General features: G+C 44.8%; 1 protein-coding gene across 4 annotated transcripts in view; it reads right to left on the bottom strand.

Moving 5' to 3' along the window:
• Positions 1 to 15,966, bottom strand: part of PPM1D (protein phosphatase, Mg2+/Mn2+ dependent 1D) — a 150,412-nt gene that overhangs the window by 86,855 nt on the left and 47,591 nt on the right. For 2 of the 4 annotated variants that reach the window (XM_063798029.1, XM_063798030.1), the window contains exon 3: positions 4,551 to 4,691. The exons of the other annotated variants lie outside the window; for them this stretch is intronic. The gene's annotated coding sequence lies outside the window, so the exon portion shown is untranslated. The remainder of the gene's footprint in view (positions 1 to 4,550; positions 4,692 to 15,966) is intronic. 4 annotated transcript variants of the gene reach the window in all.

The following is a 15,966-nucleotide window of genomic DNA, read 5'->3' as shown; positions in this document are numbered from 1 at the left end:
ACCTGAATGCTGTTGGAATCCCTCATTATGTGGGTTTAAACAGCCAGCTGAACAATTTAGCTGCACAAGGGTTGAGAGAAAGCCAGCGCCATGAGTCATCTTATCCAGAGGTTTGCCTTTGTGGACCTTTTCCTGCTGTTTGTTCAAATTGCTGCCCCAGGTGACAGTTTTTTAATTTTTTTTTACATCACATTTACGTTGTATTAAGATGACATTTTTGTTTGTTTGTTTTTGAGATAGAGTCTTGCTCTGTCGCCCAGGCTGGAGTGCAGTGGCGCTATCTGGGCTCACTGCAACCTCTGCCTCCCGGGTGCAAGCGATTCTCCTACCTCAACCTCCTGAGTAGCTGGGATTATCAGGCAGGTGCCACCAGGCCTGGCTAATTTTTTTGTATTTTTAGTAGAGACGGAGTTTTGCCATGTTGGCCAGGCTGGTCTCAAACTCCTGACCTCAAGTGATCCGCCTGCCTCGGCCTCCCAAAGTGCTGGGATTACCGGCGTGAGCCACCATGCCCGGCCTGATACCTGTTTTTCTGTTTGGACTGGCTTGTGGTTCAGGTACGAGGCATAGCAGTGTGTGGTTCCCTTCCTGGCTGTTTTGTAAATTGAGGTGAGGGAAACTGCCCCATGGGGTCAGTTGCCCATAAGAATAAGGAAACTTCTCCCAGTGTTGAGATGATCTACCTGCTCTAATGAGATGTTCCAGTCAGGGTAGACCCTCACCACAGATTTTCCTGTTTTTATGGCCTCCTTTTCTCTCCTAAACTCTGTGCAATTACCTTCAAGTATTTTTGTCCTGCCCATGAAAAGAGATTCCAAGTAAAATGGCCCACAAATCTTTAAGAAACAGCTTTTTCTAGATCTTGAATCTGTGATTAGTAGTTATTAGCAGGGGTCTGTCAAGAGTTCCTGTTCTCAATTCTCATGATACTGCGCTATTCTCTTATTTTCTTACAAGTAGATATATACATGAGTTTTACCCTAGCATTCAGTCCTATGTAACCATTATCTGGCAGAAATTCTTCTATCACTGGGGTATATTTCTCTCCCTTCCACTGTTTAATCAGCTGTGTGTGTCTGTGTGTGTATTTTTTATTTTTTTATCTGTATTTTTTTTGAGATGGGGTTTCATTCTGTTGCCCAAGCTGGAGTGCAGTGGCATGATCTTGGCTTATTTCAGCCTCAATCCCCCCAGGCTCAAGTGATCCACCCCCCTCAGCCTCCGAAGCAGCTGCGACTACAGACATGTGCCACCACACCATATATATGTAGAGACAGGGTTTCGCCGTGTTACCCAGGCTGGTCTGAAACTCCTGTGCTCAAGCGATCCGCCCACCTGGGCCTCCTAAAGCACTGGAATTACAGGCATGTGGCACCATACCTAGCCCAATATGTATATTTTTATCACTGATGCTAATTTTCCTTTGATTATTATTATTATTATTTTGAGACAGGGTCTTGCTCTGTTGCCCAGGCTGGGGTGTAATGGCATGATATCAGCTCACTGCCACCTCCTCCTCCTGGGTTCAAGTGACTCTCCCACCTCAGCCTCCCTAGTAGCTGGGATCACAGGTGTGTGCCACCATGCCCAGCTAATTTTTGTATTTTTGATAGAGACGGGGTTTCAGCATGTTGCCGAGGCTGGTCTCAAGCTCCTGGCCTCAAGTGATCCGCCCACCGCAGTCTCCTAAAATGCTGGGATTACAGTCATGAGCCACCACGCCTGGCCCCTTTGATTATTTTAATCAGTTGTTTGGAGATAGAGGAGTAGGTGTCTATTTCTTCACCCACACTCAATCACTGTAGGATAATAAAAGCTCATTAAAGACAGAAAGTGTATATTCTGTCACACTACCATCTGAGACCCCAAAAAGGCACAGTTTGTGTCCCAGCAGTAAAGTCATGAATGACATGGGGACAATGTGAACTGATTCTCAGGGGGAGGGACTGAGAAGTCTGGAGAAATGGTATTATCGATTGGCTCCAGGTAAAACAATGAAATGCCAGGTGAAAGGTTTGAGTTAAGTAGGAAGAATTAACACCTCATCTCAAATAGTCCACAGTGCTTTGCCTTTCCCCATAGGTGGTAATGATAGATAAAGAACACATCCTGGGCCAGTACGCTGGTGGCTCATGCCTGTAATCGCATCATTTGGGGAGGCCAAGGTGGGCAGATCACCTGAGGTCAGGAGTTTGAGACCAGCCTGGCCAACATGGTGAAACCCTGTTTCTACTAAAAATACAAAAATTAGCCAGGCATGGTAGCGAATGCCTGTAGTTCCAGCTACTCGGGAGGCTGAGGCAGGAGAATTGCTTGAACCCAGGAGGCGGAAGTTGCAGTGAGTCGAGATCACACCACTGCACTCCAGCCTGAGAAACAAAGATTTATTTATCTATAAATAAATAAATAAATAAATAAATAAATAAGAACACATCCTGGATGATAAGAAAACACAACCAAGTTCAAGTTCTGCCTGGGCAACATAGCAAGAAGCTGTCTCTAAAACGAAAATAAACAGAACCAGAATAATCTATTTGGATTTGTTCCAGCAATTGCACAAGTTCTCCTGTGCAGAAAACATGACAGTACTCAAGTTATCTTCTTTTCTTTTCTTTTTTTCTCTTGCCCTTGTAAATCATCTAGTTATCTTTGGTTTAGGATGCTACTATCAGTAAACAGCCTTCTATCACACAGCCGGCTAGTGGGATGCTCTTTATAAAACATGTTCCATGAACCTCTGGGAGTTCCATTTAAAAAAAAATACACCTTAAGGATAGCTGGGGTATTCCACATCAGAATCAGAATAAGCTTAAATCATATTGTTATGAAGATTCATAGTCTGGCCTTGAGCTTGATGAAAACAGGACAAACTTTAAAAACTTTCCCTGCAGAAATGTAGGAGACTTGAGAAGAACCATGTTTAAGAATGAGCGGCCGGGTGCGCTGGCTCATGCCTGTAATCCCAGCACTTTGGGAGGCCGAGACGGGCGGATCACAAGGTCAGGAAATCGAGACCGTCCTGGCTAACACAGTGAAACCCCGTCTCTACTAAAAATACAAAAAATTAGCCGGGCATGGTGGCAGGCGCCTGTAGTCCCAGCTACTCGGGAGGCTGAGGCAGGAGAATGGCCTGAACCCGGGAGGTGGAGTTTGCAGTGAGCCGAGATCGCACCACTGCACTCCAGCCTGGGCGACACAGAGAGACTCTGTCTCAAAAAAATAAAAAAACGAAAGAAAAAGAAAAAAAAGAAGGAACGGCTGGGTGCGGTGGCTCACGCCTGTAATCCCAGCACTTTGGGAGGCCAAGGCGGGCGGATCACGATGTCAGCAGATTGAGACCATCCTGGCTAACACGGTGAAACTCCGTCTCTACTAAAAATACAAAAAAATTAGCCGGACGTGGTGGCGGGCGCCTGTAGTCCCAGCTACTCAGGAGGCTGAGGCAGGAGAATGGCATGAACCCGGGAGGCAGAGCTTGCAATGAGCCAAGATCACGCCACTGCACTCCAGCCTGGGCGACAGAGCAAGACTCCGTCTCAAAAAAAAAAAAAAAAAAAAAAAAAAAGAATGAGCTTGCCTGGCCTGGCACGGTGGCTCACGTCTGTAATCCCAGCACTTTGGGAGGCCAAGGCAGGTGGATCATCTGAGGTCTGGAGTTTGACAGCAGCCTGACTAATATGGTGAAACCCTGTCTCTACTAAAAAATACAAAAATTAGCCAGGCGTGGTGGCGTGTGCCTGTAGTCCCAGCTACTCCGGAGGCCGAGACAGGACAATTGGTTGAACCTGGGAGGTGGAGGTTGCAGTGAGCTGAGATTGCGCCACTGCACTCCAGCCTGGGTGGCAGAGCGAGATTCCATCTCATTAAAAAAAAAAAAAAAAAAGAAAAGAAAAAGAAAAAGAAAAAAGAATGAGCTTGCCTGGAGATTAACTTCCAGAATAGTTCACCTTCGGTGAACTTGCTCTCCCACAAAAACAAAGAAAAATACTGGCAAAACCACTAAGGCCAACCATTTTAGAACTCTAGAAAGAGAAGCTGTTAAACTTTGCTAAGACAGTGTGATCTGTGATATTTTAACTTGTGGCTGGGATGCTATTCCCATCCACCCTCCCTCCTCAGCTCAGTAGAGGTAGCCGAGAGCAGCAGTCTCACAGCCAATGGCAAGGGCTGACCTCTTGTGGCGCTCAGTTAAAAGAAAGATACCCAGAGTACAGCCAATATTTAGTTCAAAATTGCAGCTCTCTGGAAAATCTCTATTCCTAGGAAGTTGTAATTACTTGATAACTTAGAACTCAGCTCATCAGAAAAAATGCCCGACTCCCAAGGCATTAACAAAACAAGAGCCATCTGCTAGCAATGTTGAGGCTGACTAAGACTGCAATTTCAATTGGGGTAAGCAAGAGACAGGCTGGGAATCTAAAAGTACGTCCTGGAGAACTAGACAATATAGGGAACTAGAAAAGGGAACTAGACATAAGGAACTTCGAAAAGTTCCAGCATATTTCAGGGGATCTAAAAGGCTGCATGCATGCACAAGGCTGTGCACTTACCCAGGAGAGAGATGGGAATGAAGAAGTTTCCAGTCACTCGCTTCCGGCTGACCTTAAGGCTCGTAGCAAGCAGAAAACGAAAGCTAAGGCTGTCTTGTAAACTGCCTGAAGTATGAAGGCATGCCTTCTCACACAGATTCCCTTGGCAAAGAAGAGAGGACAGAAAGACAAAGCATTAAAGGGCATTAAAGGAATTCTTCTGACTGATCATTGGTTGATCACTAAATTTTATTGACCCAGGGATCACACCTAGGAATTCTGGCTTATAATTTTTTTTTTTTAAAGCTAGCAGAGAACTCAATTGCCACACAATGCAGAGAATACAGAATCTACAGAATTATTTGAAGAAAGTCACCAAAGAAGCAGCAACAACAACAAAAAAACAACCACCACCACCACCTCTGGAAAGCATGCCACATATGCAGGACAAAAAGCAGCAAACAGAAAATGTCAGCCGGGCACGGTGGCTCATGCCTGTAATCCCAGCACTTTGGGAGGCCGAGGCGGGCGGATCACCTGAGGTCAGGAGTTCAAGACCAGCCTGGCCAACATGGTGAAACCCCGTCTCTACTAAAAATACAAAAATTAGCCGGGCGTGGTGGCAGGCACCTCTAATCCCAGCTACTCGGGAGGCTGAGGCAGGAGAATCACTTGAACCCAGGAGGCGGAGGTTGCAGTGAGCCGAGATCACGCCATTGCACTCCAGCCTGGGGTACAAGAGCAAAACTTTGTCTCAAAAAAAAAAAAAAAAAAAGAATAAGAAAATGTCCCTGGGTGCGTCCAGATTTTGACTTTAGCAGACAAAGACTTTAAATCAGCTATTATAAATATGTTCAAAGAACGAAAGGAAAGTAAGTCTAAAGAACTAAAGGAGAGGGCCGGGCACAATGGCTCATGCCTATAATCCCAGCACTTTGGGAGGCCGAGGCCGGTGGATCACCTGAGGCTGGGAGTTCGAGACCAGCCTGACCAACATGGAGAAACCCCATCTCTACTAAAAATACAAAATTAGCTGGGTGTGGTGGTGCGTGCCTGTAATCCCAGCTACTCAGGAGGCTGAGGCAGGAGAATCGCTTGAACCAGGGAGGCAGAGGTTATGGTGAGCTGAGATCACACCATTGTACTCCAGCCTGGGCAACAAGAGTGAAACTCCATCTCAAAAAAAAAAAAAAAAGAACTAAAGGAGAGTATGACAAAAATCTCGCCAACAGAAGATATCAATAAAGGATAGAAATTAGCTCAAAATAGAAATTTTGTAGTTGAAACGTGTAAGAACTGAAATGAAAAATTAACTAGAGGTGCTCAACAGTGGATTTGAATTGACAAAGAATGACCAAACCTGGGGCTGGGTGCAGTGGCTCACGCCGGTAATTCCAGTGCTTTGGGAGGCTGAGGAGGGAGGATTGCTAAAGGCCAGGAGCTTAAGACCAGCCTGGGGAACATAGTGAGACCCCATCTCTACAAAAAATTTAAAAATTAGCCATGCATGGTGGCATATGCCTGTAGTCCTGGCTACTCAGGAGGCTGAGGCAGGAGGATCACTTGAGCCCACAGGTTTGAAGCTGCAGTGAGCTAAGATTGTGCCACTGCACTCCAGCCTGGGAGACAGAGTGAGACCTCATCTTGAAAACAAACACACAAAAGCAGCTTGGTGTGGTGGCTCACACCTGTAATCCCAGCACTTTGGGAGGCCAAGGCAGGAGGATCACTTGAGCCCAGGAGTTCAAGATTAGCCTGGGCAATATAGTGAGACCCCATCTCTAAAAATAAAAATAAAAATTAGCTGGGCATGATGGCCGAGGTGGGAGGCTGAGTTAGGAAGATCACTCAAACCCAGGAGTTTGAGGCTGTAGTGGGCCATGATTGTGCCACTGTACTCATCCTGAGTGACAGAGCAAGATCCTGTCTCAGGTTTGTCTTCAGCAAATCTCAAGACAAGTCCACTGAGAGCCAATCTGGGGGACAGCAAGAAAATAAGAATAAAGGCCTTAGAGAATTGTGGGAAACCTGCAAGTGTACCAAAATACAAATAATAAGAGTTCCAGAAGGAGAGGAGAGAGAGAAAAGGGTGGAAATAATATTCGAAGAAATAATGACTGAAAACTTCTCGAATTTGAAGAAAGCACAATACATTCAAGAGTGCAATGAACATCAAGTGGAATAAACTAAAAAACCTTAGCTAGACACATTACAGTCAAATTGCCTCTGCTAGCTTCTGGTGGATGCTAGCCCACCTTGGCTTGTGGCCACATCCCTCCAGTCTCCACCTCCAAGGTCACATTGCCTTTTCCTCTTCTGTCTGTGTTAAATCTCCTTCTGCTTTCCTCTTACAAAGATACATGTGATTTTATTTAGGAGCCCCCTAGATAATCCAAGATAATATGCCCATCTCAAGATCTTTAACTTAATAACATCTGCAAAGTTCTTTTTTTCCCTGTATAAGATAACATTCACAGGTTCCAGGGATTAGGATGTAAATATTTTATTTTAGGGAGGATCATTATTCAGCCTACCACACTTACTATTAATCTGAACTACACATATATTTTTGTACTTTCTGAGTTTTATACCTCATACAGGTATAACATATTCAAAATATATTTGAGAGGGAGAGAGAAGAATGGGGAAAGAGGGAGGGGAGAAGAAAAAAGATGATGGGTAGGAAACTTCTTTAAAGTCATGTATCCTCTTCCTCATGCAGGGACAGTTTCTCAACTCTGGGAAGCACTATTTTTTTTTTTTTTTTTTTTTTTTTTGAGACAGAGTCTCACTCTTGTCGCCCAGGCTGGAGGGCAATGGGGCGATCTCGGCTCACTGCAGCCTCTGCCTCACGGGTTCAAGCAATTCTCCTGCCTCAGCCTCCCGAGTAGCTGGGATAACAGCCGCCTGCCACCATACCTGGCTAATTTTTTGTATTTTTAGTAGAGACGGGGTTTTGCCATGTTGGCCAGTCTGGTCTCGAACTCCTGATCCCAGGTGATCCGCCCACTTTGGCCTCCCAAAGTGCTGGGATTACAGGTGTGAGCCACCACTCCTGGGCTGAGAAGCACTTTTGATTCTGTGATAAGGAGGCAAAGTATTTCAAAGCTGGATTCTGGGAATGGCCTACCTTAGTCTTATATCTATTCTATTTTTCATAGTTACTTTTTTTCTTTATTTAAGGAAATGACAATCCTTATTTAGATCTTATCAGTTTTTTTACTAATATCTTTTTTCTGTTCCGGGATCCAATCCAGGATCCCACATTGCATTTAGTCGTCATGTCTCCTTATGTTACTGACCATGGGTTCTTGGGCTCTCAATGCAAAAGAAATTGACATGAGGCCAAAAGAGCTTTCCCAGACAAGGCTTCATTGGAGCTTATGCTGAGACATAAGGGAGGCAGCACAAAAGAAAGAATTCTCTGAAGAGCTGGTAGGGCTTTTTTGGTAGGCAGAGCATGAGAATTGACATCAAGGGTACGGTATGCAGGCTGGGCTGGACAAAACACGTGATGGGTAGGGTATGCAGGTCAGCATATCTGATTGTGATGGTTTTCTTGAGTAATGGGCCAGCTGGTGGTCTGGCCAGGGCAACCAGGCTGTAAATCAGTTGTTCAGCATTCCTTCCTGAGGGGGAACACTCTGTGACCTTGATTATCTCCAAGGCCAGTTCCTGGAATTCTTTAAGTAAAAGGACTATTAGCAGTGACGTAGTTGTGTGAGCATTTCAGTGGGAATGCTCTAGTGGGGGGTGAGCTGAATGAAGCCAAGCCCCAACTCTACTTTGTCTCACTTGGACTCCTACAATCTGTGACAAACTTAGACTTTGTAAAAACAAAACAAAAAATCCCACATCTGTGACAAATTTAGACCTTGCCAAAGAGGTAAAGAGGCCGTTGGATAAGGTAATGCAAGCCTAACCAAGTACTGAAGGTGAAACAAATTCTTCAGTGGGGAGCTAAATTTTAAGCTCCTCATAAGGCAAATGGAATGTTCATAGAGATTTTCCTTCAGAGGTTTCTACTTAGATCATTCTTTGGAATGCTCTATTCCAACCCTTTGATATATGTAGAGGGAGAGGCTAGGCTGCCCTTTCCCAGACACTGGTGAGCTGAGCGGTCTCTGTTAAAAATCTGTATTTATTTTTGCACACAAGTCCAAGAAAACATTATCAATTCTTTACAGGCAAAAGGAGATTTATTGGGTTTATTATTATTACTTTTTGAGACAGAGTCTCTCTCTATAATCCAGGGTGGAGTGCAGTGGCACGATCTTAGCTTACGGCAACCTCTGCCTCCTGGGCTCAAGAGATCCTCCTACCTCTGCCTCCCCAGTAGCTGGAACCAAAGGCATACGCCACCATCCCCAGCTTATTTTTTAATTTTTATTTTTTGTAGAGACAGGGTTTTGCCATGTTGCCCAGGTTGGTCTCAAACTCCTGGGCTCAAGCGATCTGCCCACTTGGCCTCCCAAAGTGCTGGGATTACAGGCATGAGCCACCATGCCTGGCCCAGGAGATTTATTAATCAGCAAATGTATGTTGAGTACCTACTTGTACTTGGATCTTAGGTTTTGAGGAGGAAATAGGTGATCAATAAATTAACCAGATAAATTTATACCGGCTATGAAGAAAAAAAACAAAGTAATATGTTACGGTGTTGGGAGTGTGTATATGGTGGCTACTTTTGGTGATCAAGGTTGTTTTCTTTGAGAAAGTGACAGTTGAATTGAGATTTGAATGACAAGATGCTGCCAGTCACGTGAAGCCACAGAAGGAAAGTGTTCCAGGCAGAAGGAACAACTCCTCCACACACCCTAAGACAGGAATAGGCTGGTTTGTTTGAGAAACAGAAAGAAGGCCAGTGTGGCAACAGCATATTAAGCATAGAGAGATAAAAAATGGGAATAGATGTCACCCCACTTAACCAAATAAAACATTGGGAGTGAGTAAGTATACTCTTCTTTTTACTTTTTTTGAGATGGAGTCTCACTCTACTGCCCAGACTGGAGTGCAGTGGTGTGATCTTGGCTTACTGCAACCTCCTCCTCCCAAGTTCAAGCAATTCTGGCTCAGCCTCTCGAGTAGCTGAGACGACAGGTACCCACCACCATGCCCAGCTAATTTTTGTATTTTTAGTACAGACAGGTTTTCACCATGTTGGCCAAGCTTGTCTCAAACTCCTGACCTCAAGTGATCTGCCCACCTCAGCCTCCCAAAGTGCTGGGATTACAGGCATGAGCCACCGCACCTGGCCCAGAATAAGTATACTCTTCTTAACTTACTAAGAGCAAAAATGGACTTCAGAATGCTTTCTCACTTGTCTCCTAGTGAACACAGATTGGGTTCCCTTCAAAGCAGAGGCTGAGACGAGGAATTGAATTAAGGTAGTTTATTTGGAAAGTGATACAGGAGAGATGGAGGACAGTGAAATAGAGGAGCAAAAGATCATATAAAGGTAATTATCCAGTTTGCGACTGTGAAAATCAGGAGCTCCAGTCAGCCAGGGCCTCCTAGAATGATTCTTCCAAAGGAAAGGAGGCTGGATCATCACCTATTCCTGTCCCCCTCTGCCTGAGGGTTACCCTGGACTGCACTTGTCCATGGGTCTAGCAGGTTCCTGTGGCACTGAAGAATGTCCTGGGCATTGAACAAGATGCACACAGGTACTCATGGACACCATTAGTGCTAGGTGCATCTGAACTTGTATGGAACTATTCAGCACAGCTGTGTCTAAAAGCAGAGACATACGGAGGGGACATTATATAAGACCCTAGGGGGTCTGCCATAGGTGCCTCTCATGATTTTTGAAACTTTCTCATCCAAAAAATTATTCACCCCATAATTTCTAATAGGTGTTTATTTGTGTCCCTTCCTGTAGCTGAAATTGAAATGTGAAATTGCTAGTGGGCAGAGAGGAGGAAATGAACCATTTCCCAAACCCAGGACAGAGCAACGCAAAGGAAGAAACAGAAAAGGGCTGTAATGGGCTGCTGTGTGACTCAGGAAAGGTGGAGTCACAGGTAATTTGAAGTTCCAAGTACTCTCAAAAGTTTCAGCAATTTTTCTGTCTAAACTCAGAAACTGGATCTCAGTTTTGCCCTGACATTTCTCAAAAGAAGATTTCAGGGATCTTATCTGCAAGTACTCCATATTTGAAAGAAAGGAATGCCTCCTATCTTTGTTTAAAATATTTCCAGAGTTTTAAATTACTACTCTTAGGGGTGGGGAGAAACAGTCATGATTTATATGTTTTTTTTCAAACAATAAAGTACCTATTGAATTCTCATATTATGTTTGGAATTTTAGTTTAGCGATTTTCCTGCTGAGTGTAAACTATTCTATGCAGTTGGAGAGTGGACATACTAATTACTAACTTCCCATCATTGCCCAGCACATGAACCTTTGTTCCATATACTTTCCCCAAATATTTTGCCATTACAATAGCTAGCAACTTGGATGTCATAACAACATGAATTGGAACAACCAACATTTTCTTCTTGATGTTAATTCTTTTGTATTTTTTTTCAGACAGAGTCTTGCTCTGTTGCCCAGGCTGGAGTGCAGTGGCGCAATCTCGGCTCACTGCAACCTCCTCCTCCCTGGTTCAAGTGATCTTCCTGCCTCAGCCTCCTGAGTAGCTGAAGTTACAGGCATGAACCATCATGCTCGGCTAATTTTTGTATTTTTAGTGGAGATGGGGTTTCACCATGTTGGCCAGATTGGTCTTGAACTCCTGACCTCAAGTGATCTGCCCACCTCAGCCTCCCAAAGTGCTGGGATTACAGGTGTGAGCCACCGTGCCTGCCCCCAATATTTTCTTTTTAATTATTATGTCATGATTAATTTGGAGGGAAGCAGAAAAGACAGGATAAAAGTCTTCACAGGGCAGGACACGGTGGCTCATGCCTGTAATCCCAGCACTTTGGGAGGCCAAGGCAGGTGGATCGCCTGAGGTCGGGAGTTCGAGACCAGCCTGACCAACATGGAGAAACCCTGTCTATACTAAAAATACAAGATTAGCCGGGCGTGGTGGCGCATGCCTGTAATCCCAGCTACTCTGGAGGCTGAAGCAGGAGAATCACTTGAACCCAGGAGGCAGAGGTTGCGGTGAGCCGAGATCGTGCCATTGCACTCCAGCCTGGGCAACAAGAGCAAAACTCCATTTCAAAAAAAAGAAAGAAAGAAAGAAAGAAAGAAAAAGAAAAGTCATCACAGGCCATTTGGCTGGTTTGTGTGCTGAAGTGGACCCAGCTGGAGGGTTTGCTAAATCCCTGGGCTCACTCTCGTGATTATCCCATGACTGGTTGTTATCATGAAAACCTTACTAGCTCTGTCCACTAGGTGGCATTTTCAAAATAGAACGTATAAAATTATTTTGCAAGATCTGCTTTTGCCAAATTAGAGAATGATTCAAAGTTATAAGGTTGATGTCTAGTTTCAGAGAGGGTGCATCCTTTAGGAAGAAACTAGACCCGTAAGGACTCTCATTACTAGATGAGAAAGGTAGTATATTACATATTGCCAGGATGTAAGAGAGATTTCTGTTGCCAGCCCTCTGTTAGCTGCAGAGAATCAGATGCCATCTGGGCTCATGTGCGACTTTTAATACAAATTTGGCAGAGGGTAGAATAGGGGTTTATTAGGATGCGAGGGAGAAAAGGGAGGGGCCTGTTATGAAGAAAGGCTGTGAACATAGAAGTCTAAAGGACACATGAAAAAAACTTTTCTCAGCTATAATAGTCCTGAAAATTTTTCTTTTTCCTTTTTTTAGATGGAGGCTCACTCTGTCACCCAGACTGGAGTGCAGTGGCACAGTCTCGGCTCATTGCAACCTCCGCCTTCCAGGTTCAAGCGATTATCCTGCCCCAGCCTCCCGAGTAGCTGGGATTACTGGCACGTGCCACCACACTGACTGATTTTTGTATTTTTAGTAGAGACGGGGTTTCACCATGTTGGCCAGGCTGGTCTCAAACTCCTGACCTCAGATGATCCACCCACCTCAGCCTCCCAAAGTGCTGGAATTACAGGCGTGAACTACTGTGCCCGGCCAAAAATATTCTTAAGAAATAGGGAGGATGTCTGGGACCCGAAAGGATTTTGTAAACTAGCAGTTAGTGATTTCAGAAACTGCTGGATCTCCCTCAGAGAAGGCCCAAGTTCAGGAAAATGTTGAAAGATACCCTCTGAAAGCAGCAAATGAAGAGCAGGGCTGGGACTAGGGCAAGGCAAGTGAGGAACCGGTCGTGCACAGATGCTCACCCACAGTGTCCTCCAAGTGCAGGTATATAGAAAATAGAACTTTTTAATCAGGAGCAGTGGCTCACACCTGTAATCTCAGCACTTTGGGAGGCCAAGAGAGGATCACTTGAGCCCAGGAGTTCAAGACCAGCCTGGGCAACATAGTGAGAGACCCCATCTCTACAAAAAAATTCAAAAATTAGTGAGGTGTTGTGGTGTGGGCCTGTGGTCCCAGCTGCTTGGGAGGCTGAGGTGGGAGGATCACTTGAGCCCAGAAGGTCAAGGTCACAGTGAGCTGAGCTGGCGCCACTGCATTACAGGCTGGGTGACACAGCAAGACCTGTCTCAAAAAAAAAAAAAAAAAGAAAAGAAAAGTTATATTTAATTTTGTTAATTAATTTGGTTTTTTGAAATGAGGGTCTCTTTCTGTCACCCAGGTTGTACAGTGGCATGATCAAAGTTCACTGCATCCTTAACCTCCTGGGCTCAAGTGATCCTCCCACATCAGCCTCCCAAGCAGCTGGGACCACTGGTATGTGCCACCATGTCTGGCTAATTTTTGTATTTTTTGGCAGAGACAGAGGTCTCACTATATTGCCCAGGCTGGTCTTGAACTTCTGGCCTCAAATGATCCTCCTTTCTTGGCCTCCCAAAGTGCTAGGATTACAGACATGAGCCACCATGCCTAGCCAAATAGAACTTTCCTACAGTTCAATCTTAATTTATGACCTTGAGTCCCCATCCTGCCTGAAGCAGAAAACAATCTTATTAATCTAAGGCAAACTAAATCAAATTCAATTATATCTCAATTCATGTTTAAAATACCTTAGTTTACGTTTCTTTCTACTTGATCTTTCTTCCTTTTGGAGTTAATACTCCTGGGAAGGGGGGTAAAAATGCTACCAGGGTGGTTGTAAGAGTGAGCAGAGGTTATGACATTCTCAGTCTCTACCTATCTGGTCATCTCTGCTGACTGATTTTATCTTCTTTCTTAATATTTTTTGCTTTATGAGACAGAAACCGCTTTTGAACTTACAAAACAAAATTTACTGACTTTCATTTCTGACATTCCACAGTGATGTCCCCACCCTCCACCCTTGTTTTCTCAAAGCAAGGGGAGATTCAGAACTAATTTTAGGTTGTGGAAAAACCTCTTCTGGAAGAAACAACAACAAAAATGTGATGATGATCTAGAAGGTAATGAAATGTACATTAATATTTGAAATATTATAGCCCATTCCACACGCAGAGAAAGACACATGCTACGAGCAGCCTGTGTAGGGGGTTTGTGAAGCTGGGCGTCTGAGAGAACCCACAGGCATTGGAGCCCCTCAACGGGAGCCAGACAGCATCTGTGTGGGAGCAGGCTGGATGCGGGCTCACTAGAAGGCGAGTTCCCTGAGAACTCCACCAAGGAGGTACAAGGTGAAGAGGAAGTTTTTCAGATCTCAAGCTCATTGACTTCATATCTGACTATAAAACATCTCCATAGGGTAAGAGCATATTATGAAAATAATTTTTTTTTTTTTTGAGATGGAGTCTCGCTCTGTCGCCTAGGCTGGAGTGCAGTGGCGCCATCTCGGCTCACTGCAAGCTCTGCCTTCTGGGTTCATGCCATTTGCCTGCCTCAGTTTCCTGAGTAGCTGGGACTACAGGCGCCTGTCGCCACACCCAGCTAATTTTTTTTTTTTTTTGTATTTTTAGTAGAGACAGGGTTTCATCATATTAGCCAGGATGGTCTCGATTTCCTGACATCGTGATCCGCCCACCTCAGCCTCCCAAAGTGCTGGGATTACAGGCATGAGCCACCACGCCCGGCCTATGAAAATAATTCTAAGTGTCTATATTAAATTCCTAGACTCTGTAGCAAATTATCACAAACTGGGTGTCTTTTTTTTCTTCTCCCTCCCTCAAAGTGTCTTTACACTTTTTGTTTTTTTTTTTGGGGGGGGAAAGAGTCTCACTGTGTCACCCAGACTGGAGTGCACTGGTATGATCACAGCTTACTGCAGCCTCCACCTCCCGGGCTCAAGCAACCCTCCCACCTCAGCCTCCTGAGAAGCTGGGACTACAGGCATATGACACCATGCCCAGCTAATTTTTAAATTATTATTATCTTTTACTTTTTTTGAGATAGTCCAGCTCTATCACCCAGGCTGGAGTGCAGTGGCAGGATCTTCGCTCACTGCAACCTCCGCCTCCTGGGTTCAAGTGATTCTCCTGCCTCAGCCACCCGAGTAGCTGGGACTATAGGTGCACACCATCACACCCGGCTAATTCTTGTATTTTTTGGTAGAGATGGGGTTTTGCCATGGTGGCCAGGCTGGTCTCGAAACTCCTGACCTCAAGCGACACACCTGCCTCAGTCTCCAATTTTTTTTTTTTTTAAATTTTTTTTATGGAGACAGGGTCTCCTTATGTTGCCCAGGCTGGTCTTGAACACCTAGCCTCAAGCAATTTCTCCCATCTTGGCCTCCCAAAGTGCTGGGATTACAGGCATGAGCCACCAGGCCTGGCCCTGGGTGTCTTTAAACATCAGACATTTGTTCTCTCACAGTTCTGGAGGCTAGAAGTCCAAAATTGAAGGGTCATGCTCTCTCTAAAGGTTCTAGGGGAAGAAATTTACTTTTTTATTTTTATTTTTTGACTTAAACAATTATTTCCCACAGTTTTGGAGGCTGGGAAGTCCAGGATCAAGGTGCCAGCAGATCTGGTGTCTGGGGAGGGCACTCTTCCTGGTGTGCAGACAGCAGTTGTCTCATTGTATCCTCATTTGGTGGAGAGCTGAGAGAGCAGGAAAATCCCTCCTTGATTCTTCCTAGTTTCTGGCAGTTGTTGGCAATCTTTGGCATTTTTTGTTTTGTGGACGCGTGACTCCAGTTTCTGCCTCCTTTACTACGTAGTGTTCTTCCCATGTGTCTGTGTCTCTGTGTCCAAATTTCCTCTTCTTATTTCAACGGTCTCTGGATTAGGGCCCATCTTATCAGTATGACCTCATCTTGACTTGTTTGTACCTGCAACCACCCTGTTTCTAAGTAAGGTCACACTCTGAGATACTTGGGATAGGATTTCAACATATCTTTTGGGGGACACAGTTCAACCTTAACAGCTTAACAGTGCCTGAAAATAAAGAAAAAGTGTAGGTAGTTTGGTTCTACCATTTAAAAAAATCAGCTTCATTGGCCAGGCGTGGTGG

This window comes from Pan troglodytes, chromosome 19 (genome assembly GCF_028858775.2).
Source record: "Pan troglodytes isolate AG18354 chromosome 19, NHGRI_mPanTro3-v2.0_pri, whole genome shotgun sequence".
NCBI classification, from domain to species: domain Eukaryota; kingdom Metazoa; phylum Chordata; class Mammalia; order Primates; family Hominidae; genus Pan; species Pan troglodytes.
The sequence above is the reverse complement of the archived record's forward strand: the minus strand, read 5'-3'. Positions and strand labels throughout refer to the sequence as shown.